Genomic DNA, 14,446 nt, shown 5'->3' on the forward strand with positions numbered 1-14,446 from the left:
AGGTGACCTTAGGAAAATTATTCACTTTCTCTGTGCCTCGACTTCCTTATCTGTAAAGTAAAAATAATAATTATACTTTCCTTATAAGGGTGTTTTGAGGATTAAATGAATCAATATATAGAAATTGCTTAAAATAGCATTATCGTCATCATCATTAATCTGTCTCTGAGTTTTGGGAAGCACTTGGTGCCTGGGAGCTTGATAGGTCATTTGCCCACAGGCCTGTTAATGACTCAGTTCTGCTCATGGGTGGGGGGAGGGGTGGCTTTACTCTTGGCACCAGTGTGGTGCTTTTAGCTTACTAGCCTTCCAGATGGAGATGGGGAAATAAATCCCAGATTGGTCCCCAAACTTACTCAGGGCCACAGGGTAGCCTCAGAGTGAGATTGCTTTGCCCTGGGCTTCCAATCTAGTCTGTAGTTTGATGCCAGTTTTTAAAAATTGTGATACTTTTCCTCCAGTCAAATTCTTAGCTGATGCCAAAACCTTTGGAATATCAGGCTTCTTTCTACCTATTAGTTTTCCAATTGAACAGACAAACTCTACTTTTTTTGTGGTGTCTCTCCAACTTATTTCGTTTCTTCACACCTGTCGTGCCTCTGACTGCCCATCTGTGTTGAGGCTAAGCAGGAACTGAGGATGGAACTGAGGCACAGAACAGAGGCAGCCCTGACCTGCCATTTCCCAGGTCTGTTCTCTGCTCCTTGCATCACATATATGAGCTTGCCCAGATGCTCCCATTGGATTTTCTAATGACCGTAGCAACACCTTTCAAATTAGGTGCTTGTGATAGAATGTGATAGCGGTCAGATCCATACCCCGTTCCCTTGTCCCCTCTGAAGATCCAGGGTTGGAGAGCTTGTTTGAACCTCTCTAACATGTTAAGCATGCCCCAAAGTTCTTTCTCTACCATGTCCTTCTCTCCCTCTTCCTCATTTGGTTCATCCAGCTGGCGACACAGGGCAGTGTCCAGTTATGGCCCCCACTGCTCCATGGCAGAGTTCCTGGGACAAGGCTTCATTGGACTTGTTTGCCCTTGAAAGCTCAGGGTTCTGCTGGGACCTCTGTCTTTGGGAGCACTAATATCAGATGAGCCCAGCAGTGGGTGATGTGGGGAAGCCCTCAGGCCACTACATTCCAGATGTCTTACCCATGCATGGTCCAGAGACTGCAGAAACAAGGAAGGATTGTATGGCACTGAGGGGCTTTCTCCCAAGCCTGGGATGCCTTGGGGTGGGGTCGGGGGTTGAGTCTGGCTTCCATTCAGCCTTGCCTTTTCAGCCCCTCTGCATCCTAGGCTTCTGCTCTCAGGCTGGGTGTTACCATGTGACCAAAGTCCCCTCTCCCACTTCTTTCTGAGGGCTAGGGATCAAGGCCAGGCGCCTGGGGACAGGAATCTAAGCAGACTCTGGGGCAGGGGTGAGAGAGAACAGCAGGTGGTCAAGGGCGACATCTGAAGGAGTCTTTGGCAAGGATGACCAGAACAAGCCAAAAGGAGGATCTTCTAGGCCAGATGGAATTCTGCAAAGACAGAAATGTTCTGTAGTCGGTGCTTTCCAATTTGGTAATCATTAGCCACATGTGGCTATTGAGCACTTGAAATGTGACCAGTGTGACCAAGGAACTAAATTTTAAATCAGATTTGATTTTAATTTAATCAGAAGTATCCTCATTGTTTCTATTTAATTTCAATTTAAATAGCCACACATAGCTAGTGGCTACCATATTGAACAGCGCGACTCTAGGCAGCTTTCAGAAAGAAATGGTGAGGTGCTCTGGAAGGCTTGTCTCCTCTTGCAGCTCCCTGGTGAGGCTGGGGATGGTGGCATTTTCCCTTCCTTTCATGAAGGAAGTCTTGTCCTCTCTGGCAATTTCTACACTTCACCAACTCTGGAATCCTGATATCCCAAAGCCAGTAAGTCCCTGGCTGTGTGCCACCACAACTGGGGCAGTGCTTCCCCACTCATCAAGCATGTTTTCTGCCTGGCGTCAAAACACAGGTGCTCACATGCCCCAGTGGATTTGGCCAGGGCTGTTAATGCGGAGGTGGTGGGTTGGTAGGAAAACTAGAAGCTTTTGCTTCTTCCTTCCTGCTTCTGTCGGGATCGGGTTTGTGCTTTATTTTTACTTCAAAGAGGCCTAAAAACAGTCCCAATAGAGGCCTGCAGAGGTGAACACACAGATCCTCAAACATTTTTTGAATGTTCAGTGTTTAGAGGAAACTGCTTTCCTAAAGGAGCCTCTGACTTTGAGAAGAAACACCACAGGCCTCCAATTCTCATACCCCAGAAGACCTTCCTGATATATTTTTTGAATTGGTATGGCTGACCCTTAAACTGGCTTTTCTTTTTTTCTTCTATGGAAATAAAGAAGAGTTGTCATTTATGAACAATACTTCATTATGCTTATTCTCTCATGTCTGCCAGAGGGGGTGGGAATATCGAGTCTGTGGTGCATTTAGCAGACTCAGAAGTGACCCGAGTCTTGATGGGATTTGGGGCAGGGGTGTGGAGGATTTTGGGAAACCGTCCTCAAGCCTGGCCCTTGGCTTTGGGCCTTGTGGGAGCTTGAGGAAGCAGAGGCAATTTGGAAATCCCCAGGGGCCATGAGGAAATCCCCAAGCTGAGGAGTCAGCAGGGAGCAAGAGGCCTGACTGGAGCTGCCAGTCAAGTGGTCCCTGAAGGCAGCCAGGACCTGAATCTGAGGGGACAGACCTCTGGTCTTAGCAGAGAACAAGCCCAGACATCCCTGCTTGGGCTCTGTGCCCATGAGATGGTGTGGTGTCACTAGGCTCTGAGCAGACCTTTGGGTTTGCCAAGGCAGAGGCTGGGAGAGTATGGAGCCTTAAGCCTCAGTGACCACTCTGGGGCAGTGATCTGGTGCTGGCCACTCCATGCCCGCTGATCTTTCTGGATCGCTTGTCCCAGACCTCTCCCACCCACACAGGCTCAAGGAGTCCCTGGAGTCTTCTGTTTGTTCACGTAGTCATCCCATCATCCATTTTATTCCTTCAATAAGCATTTATTGAGTGTGTGCTATAAGAAGGGACTGTTTTGGGCCTTGGGGATGGAGCAGTAATGAAAGCAAAGTCGTCCTCGAACTCATCCTTGCTTCTTCTTGCCCTGTCCCTTCAGGGTAAGGACAGAGCCACCTAGCCCCCTCAGCTCCCTCAGCTTCGAGCTCTTAGGGGTGCCTCTTGGGGGCGGGGCCCAGAGGCCAGCCTTGCGGGGGTGAAATCCTGCGGCCTCGGCGCCTGTGGGCCCGTAAGAAGGGAGCGGCTGCCCTCTGCTGGGCTCCAGTGGTGCTTCAGGGCGGGTGCATCCGAGGTTCCGGCGCATGTGCTGGGCCTGGCTCCGCCCACGGCTCCGCCCCTGCGCCGGCCGCTAGGCAGGACCCGGAAGCACAGGCGGCAGTGCGGGCCTGGAGCTGACCCAGTCCCACCCTGAGGAGTTCTGAGAGCGGGAGTGTCTGGGCGCAGCTCTGGGCGGCCCAGCTCTGAGTGTGCATCTTTCATCGAGGCAGGTTGCCTCTTAGCCCTCCTTCCCCTCCCTGCGGCCATCCCTAGGCTTCTTCAGGGGGGTCGTTGGTCTTCTTCCACTTCGGTATCCACTGGTCATCAATGTCCAGTAAAATTTCAAAATAATTTTGGTATCTCAAAAGGTACCAATCACTGCCTACTCAAACTGGTACTTCATAAAAGAGAAGAGATTTGTTACCAAAAAACAAACAAATAAGGAATAAAGGATAATCCTTCCCAAGAGAAGAAAGGCACTGGGGCTGAGGAACTGAGAGAATGCATCTGTCACCTTGATAGTGGGAAGCGTAAGTGTTCCACGCCCTCCCCCACCCTGTGAGCTGAGTGCTTGAAACAGGACACCCCTGAACTTCCCTAAATAAAGAGTTCCATTAGTGACATTTTATACATTGCAAATTAGTAATAATACAAGCACTATACAATTAGTATACATTTATGGAAACAGTGTTTATAGCTTTTTTTTAAAAGAAGTTTGGTTTAAAGGAGAACTAGTGAGGCAAATAGGGTCAGAGGAATATTCTTTTGTTAAGAAGTTAATTAGAACCTCAGCCTAATGTTTTCCAAACTATCTCCCTGTAAACTAGCCTCAGGCTCAGTCTAGTGGTGTGGAGACTGAAAAAGAAGCAAGCATTGTGCTTCCCCACAGTGTTCACCTTGAGGTATTACACATCACTACTAGTTGAATAAGGGAGACTTCTTTTACCTCTCAGAGCCTCCTGTTTTGCCTGCCCCCAGCTCTGTTTGGCCACTCTGCCTGGCTCACTGCCTGAAACAGAGCCAAGGACCTTTCATTTACCCTACACCACCAATATTGCAGAGGAGAGTCGTTAAAGCTGTTACTCTATCTAGATATCCCTTTGTTCCCCATTCTGTTCCACCTGGCTTTTCGTACCTGTACCTTTCAGATCAGTTAGTTAAATCCAATGGATTTGAACACCTGCTATGGTCCTAGTGCTGGGGAATAGGATGGGATCTAAAAGAAGTAGGAAATGGTCCCTGCCGTCCAGGGAAAGAAGGCTTAAACATATGACACAAATAGATTACTATCAAAACATTAGTTTATACTGTATAGTCGTGGTATATACACATTAAACTTCAATAAATTCAACTTTATGGTTGTATAAGAACCTATAATACTGTTGTCTAAAATAATAAACATTGTATTTTGTGTATTTGTTATAAGCTGCCCTTGACTATACATTATGCTTTTATGCAGATATATAGAATAATATATACAAAACCATGTATACTATAATTTGAAGGCAATTTAAGGGATTTTTTTTTCTTTAAGCGAGGCAACCCTTGGTTGACCTTACAGATTGCAAGGACCTTGTCATCTTACAATCTCTTATTTTTTAGGCCTGCAGCACCTGGTCTTCCTAGGTGGTCTCCCATCCAAGTACTAACCAGGCCTGACCCTGCTTAGCTTCCAAGATCAGACAGGATCAGGCTTGTTCAGGATAGCATGGCTGTAGGCAATCAACAATCTAAGGGATTTTTAAGAGTAATTTTAACTATATTCTGTTTTTGCCTTACATGCTGACTTTAGAATCTAACCCCATGTAGTATGTGACTCCAGTATATCTAATAGAGCACCACAGTAATTATAATCAATAACTACCATATGCGAGTAGTGATACTTAGGGGTAGACAGTGAATGCTATGGTTTTAAATTATAATTTAATCACTACCTACAATTTGCCTGGTGCTTAACATGTACTTTCTTTTAAAATTCTCACAACCCCACTCCAAAACAAATGGAAACTTAAGAAGTTGAGTAACTTTCCCTTAGGTCAGACATCAAGAAAAAGGCTGAGCTGGGTGGGGTCAGACCCAGGTGTATCTGACTATGAGTCCATGCTTCTTCACTACATTACCATGTAGGCCTTGGGTTTGGGGGAAGGCTTCATAAAGGAGGTGGAACTTGAGATGGACTTTGAGAGATGGCGAAGTTTGGGAAGGTAGAAGGGCTGGTGGAGAGGCATTCATCAGTCAAGGCTAGTGATGAGGGAAGGCGACTGTGGGAAGACCTGCCTGAGAGAGTGAAAGCCAGGTGGGCTGAGGAGAGGGAGACAGAAAAGCGAAGGTGGAGTGCAAGGAGGGGCCTGACTTTGGAGTCAGGCCGAGGGTCCTGAAGGTGGTCTGCTCTGGCTGGTCGTGGGAGTGATCACAAGGCTCCCCCAGAACCATCAGTTGAGCTTACTGAGACATGGATCAGGCCCTGAGACAGCACCAACCTGTGAGCAGCAGAGGGACTGGTTGTGGTTGTGCGTGAAGCTGAGCAGATTGCCAAGGCCTCAGATTTCCCCTCTGAATGAAGAGGCCCGCCCTTTTCATGAAGGAAAGTGAAACCGGTTTTACAGATGATTTCCATCTGTAACACCAGTCATCTCAGAGACAGAACTGACAGGATCGTCATCTGAATAGGAAAGGCGTGGATGGGCACGTGGTTACTAGTAATTCAGAACAAGACTGTGTAGATACAGTGACACCTCAGACATCCAGAAATCATCTTCTAGAGCACTGCTGAATGACAGGTGGGCCTAAGAAGGCCCTTGAGCAGCCAGAGTAGAGGACACCAAATCTGTATGTGAAAACCCAGGCCCTTCCTTCACTCATAGGAGAGCCTGCAGGCTCTGACATCTCACTCGCTCTGCTCTGGACTCTGTTCTCAGGCTCAGTTATCTGGTTTTCTAACCTTTGGCAGCAACAGCATATTAGGAAGAAGTGAGACTGCTGGAGATAGGCCTGCTGACAAGCAGAGTGACAGCTGATATAGCCTGACAGAGGTAGGGGACAAAAGAACTAAAAAGCAGATATATGGACACAAGGGGTGTCTGGCTTTCCTAACATGGGCATATAGTGAGACTTCATGTTGACTGTGGTGCTTACACTGAGCTGGTGTCCTCTGAGAGTGGCTGGGGGCATTGCGGAGGAGGGGCGGGGGGGACAGAAGCTAGGTTGGGAAATCAGGAGTCATCACATGGGGACGACTTGCCCTTTGGAACAGGGTGGAGTGGAAACAATTAGGTTCAAGAGAGGAAGCTCAGAGTTTGAGATGTTTGAGATTAATTCAGTGTTTTACTTGAGAAAGTTAGTCTATAAAAATTTTATTTTTATGATTGGAAATAGCAGTAGAACTTAGAAGACTATTGAAGATAGGAAATAAATCGTTCCTAAAGGGAGTAGGCTTCAGTTACCTGGTAATTTTGCTTATGATGCCTCTTTTTTCCCCTTAAAGATCACAGATAGATAATAATGGTTAAAACTGATTGAAAACTTATGTGCTGGATACTGTTCTTAGAGCTTTGCAAGTACTAATTCATTTAACACCTATAATAACCCTATTTGGTAGGCACTATGATTTCCCATTTTACAGATGAAGAAATTGAGGCCCAAGATTAAGTTGCTTAGTTTACTGTATGGAAGAGCCAAGATTGAACCTGGCAGTCTGGCTCTGGACGTCTCACTAACTTAACCATGGTACACTAGAAATAACTCCTTCAAAGCAGTGGTTCTCAGAATCACTTAGAGGCTGAGTTAAAACACAGATACTGACTGGGCCACATGTCCAGAGTTTCTGATTCAGTGGGTCTGGGAAGGGGTCCTAGAATTTGCATTTCTAGTAAATTCCTAGGTGATACTGATGCTGCAGGTCTGGCGACCATGCATTGAAAACCATAACCCTTTCACTCACTGAGATTTCACCGGTCATACTAACCATGTGAAAGAGTCAATGCAGCATAATCCTCATTTGACATATGGGGAAAATTTAAGTCGCCTGCCCATAGTGACACAGCTAAGTCGTTCATTTATTCATTCATTCACTGATTCACACTCACCGATTGAACAAATGGGTACCTCGGCACTAGGCCTTATACTGGCCTTTGAGTTGAGCAGTTCTCAGCCTTGGCAGCATGTAAGAATCACCTTGGGGAGCTTTAAAAAATCCCAGTGTCCAGGCCTCCCTCCCAGACCAATTAAATCAGAAAGAGACAGGGGCGATCCAGGCATTAGTATTTTAAAGTCCCAAAGGGGATTTCAGTGTACAGCTAAGGTTGGCATCACTGTTTCAAGTAAACACCAGGGATACGGAGACCTGTGACACAGAACGTGCCCCAGAAAGGGCAAACCATCTTCTGGGGAAGATAGCCACTCCTCAGAAGCAGAGCCGGGAGGGAGCCCAGTGTGCTAATGGCCCGGAGTAGCTGTGCTTGTAGTGAGCAGTAGGTAGGAGGCAGAGCTGGGCTTCGTCCTTTCAGGCAGTGTTTACCAACCTTTTATAGAGAAAGTAATACTGTTTACAGGACCCAGGGGGCTCACAGGACTGGCCTGGGTGACAGGCCTGGGGGTCTTCAGCCACCCTGGTTGGGCATTGGTTGGGAGATAGCTCTGCTCCAGGGCTTCCTACCAGCCCCACCCCACCATAATTTTTTTCTTGAAGAAAAATAGAGAGGCAGTGACTGTTTCCTTTCCTCTGCAGAGCTGACAGCTTGAGACAGCTTCAAAAGGCCTGTCTTTTGGTTCCTTCCTGCCTGCGCCCAGCTCCTCTTTCAGCCTCTCCAGAGTCCCCAGCCCAGGTCTGAGCAGTCTGTGATGCTAACTGGACAGCTGGGCCATGGTTTCTCTTTGAGAGGAGCCCAGACTTTTCATCAACAGCCCTTGCTCATTGGCCAAATGCCCACAATTTCCTCTGTCTTCAAAGCCAAGGTCCACCTTCCACACTCCACCTACCCCACCCTCCTCTGTGCCTGCACAGTCACTGGCTGTGTGGGGAGAGGGATATATACACAGAATGCGCTTGATTCAATGACCCCAGTGTATTTATTATAACGAGGCAGCAACAGTGGGCCTCAGACTGATAATATAGGTCTCTGCTCCTGCTGGACTTTACAGGACGGCTGTGCGGCTGCTGTTTGGGCACAGTGTGCAGTGGGCTTTGTGTGTTGTAGTGGACGTGATGTTACCTGTTGTCTTGGCCTCTGCTGCAGTAATTAGATGGTTGAGGTAACCCTGTGATTTGTGTATTCTGAAGAACACTGCCATGATCGAGTGTTCATGTGTGCTAGTGTGTATGTGTGTGTGTATGTGTACATGAACACATATGTGTTTGTCCCGATCCTGGCCTGTGGGGCAGGGGCGCAGGTCTCAAATTCCTCTGCTATTTTTAGGGGCCATATCAGCTCAGCTGTCCTGGAGCTCGGGTGTGTGTCAGTAGGAAAGTCCCACTCTCCCAGTCCTTTTCCCCTAACCCCCCAACACTGCCTGCCCCTCACCCATGTCCTTACTCTAAGAGCCTCCTTCTTCCCTACTGTGCACGCTGTCACACCCTCTCCCTCCAGGCAGCTTACCTGGTACCCACAGTTCTCCAGGCTACTCACTCTGGGTCTGGCTCTGGCCAGGGCTGGGCTGGGCAGTTCCAGATGGGAGGGGCCTGAAGAGAGGGAGGGAATGGGGGCGGGGCTGCAGTCAGTGCTATTTTGAGCTGCTAACGGAGCAGCATCGGAGAAGAGTCTCCTTGCTCAGGGCTGTACCCGGCCAGGCCATGCGGGTGAGTGTCCCTCTGACCCCCCACCCCGGAAATGCCCTATGCTCCTCGTGCTGTTTCCTCATTTAGGGAAGGAGGAGCCTATTTGTTATTTCCCCAGATGTGGCTGATGCGGTGGGGAAGGAGGAGTGGGAGATCCTTGGGGGCTCCTCTCTGAGCTTCTTGGTGGGGAGGGAATTACCCAGCCCCGGCAGCCTTACCACTGAGCCTCACGAGGCCTCTGAGGTGAGAGCCGGGGCTGCTGGGGCTGACTCAGGACTTTGGGAGCTTCAGAGGAGGCACCATCTTCCAAACCTCAGTGTCCTGAGACTGCATCAGCTTCCCCACAGGCTGTGACACACCCTCCCCACAAACCATTAGTGCTTATGGCTTCCATTCCTTGGAATGCTGTCTTCTTCCAGGACCCGGAAGCCCAGCACCTCTCAGGCCTTTGGAAGTCTTGACCCTGCTTTGTGTTACCAGCATAGTCCTCTACCCGCTCCTCCTCCTGTTAGACAAGAGAGAGGGGCTCGAGAGGGGTGGCCCTTGGGGTTGTCAGGGTCTCCTCCTTTCACTGTCCTCAGGAGTGGACCAGCACCACTTTCTTCATTTCTATGGGTCTGATACTTGGAAGGGACACAGATGCCATGTTAGGGATATCCTGTCTGTCTGTAAGTCTCTTTTTTAGCAGAGATTACTCCAGAGGAGTAAGTTCCTTAAAAAAGCAAGTGAGGAGAGACGTAGCTGCCTCCTAGTCTGTTCTGTTACCCGCTGCGCCACCCTGCCCAGCCACCAAGGGTAAGGTATTCGGTTGTGTCAGCAGTTGGCAGTGTGTAGGCCGGCCGGGTGCAGAGGTGTATCGGGAGCCTGAGATGTGCCCGTGAGCAGTTGTATCTCTTTGTGCCCAAGGACTGTCCCAGCCCAGTCACAAAACTGACACCAGGATTGAGGTTTGTGGGCAGGCTGAGGGTGGGGCCAGAGAGACTCCTCACCCTGACAGGCGGGTGCTTCCTGGTCTAGCCAACTCCCCAGCCCTCTCAACCCGGGGCCACCAGGCCACCAGTACCAGGTCGCAGATTCGGGGCCATGCATGAGGATGGCCAGGCAGACGGCAAAGTGCCCTGCAGAGGGGCAACGAGTGTCCCTGGGGAAGGGAGGCTTCCAGCAGGTCTGGCCGTTAGAGGAGGAAACCCTGGCCCTCTGCAAATGCGGTGGCAGCAGGAAGCCATTCCAGTGCACCTGCTTCCTCCAGGCTGGCCTGCAGGCCCTTGCTTGGCTGCTTTCTGTTCCGCCCTGGGGTGGGGGAGGGGTCTCACTGGAGGCAGAACCAGAGGGGCCGAGGTGTCCCTGCCAGGCTCTTCTCCCCCTCCCTCCCTGCGTGGCAGTGTGGCCTTCAGGCCACTCCCTGCAGAACTGCTATTCTCAAGCAGCTCTTTGTGAAGCTTGGTCAGATCATGGGTGGAGGGGCAGATCATCTATGGAAACCCCCGCTTTCTACCCAAGTTGTTATTCTGGCAGGCGATGTCATGGAAGGACATTAGTACAGGTGAACTCAGATGGGGGGCATGGCTTGCTTTCATCCCGTAGAGTGAGCCTCAAGTTCTTGCTGGAGGACAGACCTGGATTTGAGTCCTCAGGTGCTACTTACTGCTATGAGGCCTTGGGCATGTCATTTCTGAGCCTCCTTTTGCTCATTTGTAAAGTAGGATTCATACCAGTATTTACTTCAGAGGGATGCTGTAGGGATTAAATGAGATGATACCTGTAAAGGTTTCAGCACAGTGCCTGGCGCTTAATACAGAGAACTTATTTCTTCCCTACACCTTCTTCCTGCCCCCACCCCAGTCCTTACATAAGTTGGTGCTAAGTTAGGACTGGCAGGGAGACGGTCACCTAGGACCAGGACCTACCCTCTGCACCTCAGAGTGGGAAAGGAGAAAGAAGAGGATGCTGTTTCTCTCTTCTCCAAATGAGAAGCCCAGGACGTGTGTGTCGGCAGAGGGGAGATGTGCCGAGTTCCCTTGGGCACAGGCAAGGGGATCGTCTCGTTTTCTAGGCACGCTCTCTCAGGGCACTTGCTGCCTCTGCAGTCTCACAGTATGTGGACATCTGGCATGAGCACTTGGGCCTGGATGCATTTATCCAGGCTGGGCATTCCATTGCCTAAAAGGGTATCTGGTGGGTGGAAGGACTCTCCTGGGGGCATTTGCCCCCAGTTTCTCCTGTGAGGGGCTCAGAGGATTTTAGGTTAAGAGTGGATAGTCCTTTCCGGCAATGCAGAGAGTAAAACCCAGCCTGGCCCAACCCCCTTAGTGTTAGAAGCCTTCTGGGGCTGAGCACAGAAGGGTTACTTGGCACATTTCTTGGGTTTCTCCTCTTTGAGAACAAATGTTTTTAACTATTATCTCCTCTGCATTTTCTTTTTTATTGACTATTTACAGTAGAAATAAACAGTAAGTGGCAAATATATAACAAAATAAATACCAAGTGTCTCTAGTGTTTCTAATTCATGCACTTTACAAGACTATTAATGATCACTGTTTGTATACTATTTAGGTTCCAGTTTTTTTGATTGATGATATTTTTGGTGGAGTTTACCATATGGCTACAGTGTCCACATATTTGTTAGTTTAAATGACAACAGTGCATTGTATCGAAGTACCATAGTTTACCCAACCCTCCCCTAATTCTAGGCATTTGGGTTGCTTTCAATTTGGCGCTATTATTATAGAGTGCATCTTTTAAAATATTTGCATGGGTTTGCAAGTTTTTTTCGGTCTCTTCCTTTTTCTAAGTCAGCTCAGTACATACACATTCCTGAAGATGGGGTGGCCAGGCCAAAGGATGAAGCATTTTATGACTATTGTTGCTCCACAAAGAGCTCATAAGCAATTTCAGTGTCCCAGCCCTCCCCTCAACCCCATGGCACTGAGTTTACTATCTATTTATTGTTGCTAAGTTTAGAGCTTATACCTCCCTTGTTTTCCCCCACATCCCTGGGAATCGGGATGGGCAAGCGTTATTCTCCATACTTCACAGCTGGGGGAAGAGACCAGATGGGAAGAAGAGGTTTGCACAAAGAACCCCCATTGCAGCACTGTATGCAACAAGCATTTATTAAGTGTCCCCGGTATGATGGGTAAAAGAGAGTCCTGCCCTTGAGGAAATCAGAGTTCAGGGAACTTTATAGACACACAAACAGCTCACCAAGATCCATCCTGGTTGTGAATCCCAGCGCTGCCACTTACTAGCTACAGTGTCTTCGGCAAAGTACTCACCCTCTTGATTTCCTTATCCAGAAAGTGAGTTGTTGTGAAGATTAAATGGAGACAGTCTGAAGTGCCTACCACTGTGCCTGGCTCATAGTAAGTATACAGTGAGCATTAGTTTCTCTTCCCTTCTTCAAGAGAAGAGACCAGAAATGCCAGAGAGGAAGGAGGTCAGAACCTCAGCAAGTGGTGGGATTGTGGTGGGATCTCCCTTCGCAAGTCCAGAAACTCATTTGGGCGTATTGGACACTAGTGAATGCCACCCTGTTAATCTGTGCTTTGGCTTGACCTGGACCTCCTGAACCTTGACACTGATGCAGAATATTAGCCAGAGTTTGAAACTAAGGATAACTTAGCCCCTCTGACCCTGCCTAATACAGCCAAAAAGATGGGCCTCTAAGAGAGCAGCACAGGCTTTGCAGTCAGAGCAACTTGAGTTCAAATCCCAGCTCCACCACTTACCAGCATTGTGACTTAATCTCTCTCTGAGTCTTTTTCCTCATCAGTAAAATAGGAATCACAATAATTCTCATGTCATGAGACCATTAGAAGATTTATACTCGAAAAACGTATATTAAATACTTTTACAGAGTCCATAGTCAGTAGGTAATGCTGTTGTTGGAAATGGATGAACTCTCTAGAGAGAGAACAAGTCAGGAAGAGAGGCGTTGGCTTCCAACCACCCTTGCTCCAGAAAGCCAACAGTTCCCAGCTCTGCAGGTGACTGTAGCAGAGACATTGCCACCATCTTTGGGACTGAGTTCCTTACCTGTTCTGTCTTGGATAAAGATAGGTTATTCTTGATCCTACGCAAATCTCGGTTAAAATCCAGTGATGAGGAAGACAGGATAAAGATCTGGGCAGTTCTGCATAAAAGCCACAGAGTGATTTTCCTCTGGGGAGAACCCCACATTTGTGTTCAGAATGATGCTCATAAGGAACAGTTGATGTGAAGGAACTGGCCCAAGTGTGAATGGTGTCCTTACACCCCGGGGCAGATGTGCTTCTCCCTGGACAGAAGGAAACCTGGAGCAGGAGATCAAAGAACAAATGAGTTAATTAAACAAACTTAAAGTCTCCAGGATATGAACTAGATAATAAAATAGAAAAGTCAGCAAAGCAAATTAAAAATAACTCATTAAAAACAAAATTGCTTTAATTTTTCACTGTTAAATCATTACAAGCAGTAATAAAAATGAACCAGTTCTTAAACATCACTGAACTGAATGGCTTCTTTGGATGAAGTCTCTCCTTGGGTTAAGGCAGATTCTACCTATTGATTTTCAAGAGGACCAGCTCTGGTCTTCTTGGGATGGCTTTATGTTCTCCAGACCTCTTACCCCTGGTGGGGAATAGTGTGTTGCAGGCAAAAGGCAAAGTTGCTTGGGTCCTAGAGCAGCTCCCTTAGTCCCCTTCCAGGTCACAGGCCAGGAGCTTTGGTTCCTGAATTGAGTGCTTGAGTGCCTCTCCCCACCCAGACTCTTAGGGTGCCAGACTTAGGAAAGACTTTAGCCATTATCTAGACTAGTTCACTTTCTAATTCTACAAAGAAGCCCAAAGAAGTGAAGTGGTTTATTCAAGGGCACACAGCTTCCAAGGACAGGAAGTTCTAAGTTCTGTACCCTACCTTGCCTTCCCCTTCTAATATTTTATTTCTTACTCCTCTGATCTTTTGAGCTTCATAATCCTTCCCTCTCTGCTCCATCCTGCCTTTCCCCTGTTGCCCACAGTGTTTGTCCTGGCAGGTCCTGGCCTTTAGGAAGACTCCGAGTCCCTGCGAGACCCTGGCCACCCCCGTTTCTTCTCTGACCTAGAGTGCAGGCTACTTTTGGTGCTATGGCCTTTTCATCAAGGTTCGCCTTCTGGGAGCAAAAGGAAAGTTGGATTTCAAAATCTTTACACTTTTCCTGTGTGCTTGGCATGGTGTATGCAGACAGTAGACTGGCTTGTGAGAGAGGGAGCTTTGGAAGCTAAAGGTGGAATGCGGCATGTGTGTGTATTTGGGGACCGACTAGAATGACCAAGGGGTCAGTGAGCTCACTCTTCTCTCTGGATGGGCTCCTGCTGCTGAGTCATGCTCCTCCCCTGAGCTCCACCTCTAGCAAGCTGAGCTGC

General features: G+C 48.3%; 2 protein-coding genes and 1 pseudogene across 2 annotated transcripts in view; 2 read left to right on the forward strand and 1 right to left on the reverse strand.

The window, feature by feature from the left end:
* MYO18A (myosin XVIIIA) overlaps window positions 1-14,446 on the forward strand; it is a 94,309-nt gene that overhangs the window by 17,931 nt on the left and 61,932 nt on the right. The window lies entirely within an intron of this gene.
* The window catches only part of LOC111739427 (collagen alpha-1(XXIII) chain-like), a 25,691-nt gene that overhangs the window by 4,753 nt on the left and 6,492 nt on the right, over window positions 1-14,446 (forward strand). The gene's annotated exons all lie outside the window — the stretch shown is intronic.
* On the reverse strand, window positions 4,894-5,012 carry LOC111739545 (annotated as a pseudogene).

The sequence above is a fragment of the Pteropus vampyrus genome, unplaced genomic scaffold (genome assembly GCF_000151845.1).
Source record: "Pteropus vampyrus isolate Shadow unplaced genomic scaffold, Pvam_2.0 Scaffold50, whole genome shotgun sequence".
Classification (NCBI taxonomy): Eukaryota; Metazoa; Chordata; class Mammalia; order Chiroptera; family Pteropodidae; genus Pteropus; species Pteropus vampyrus.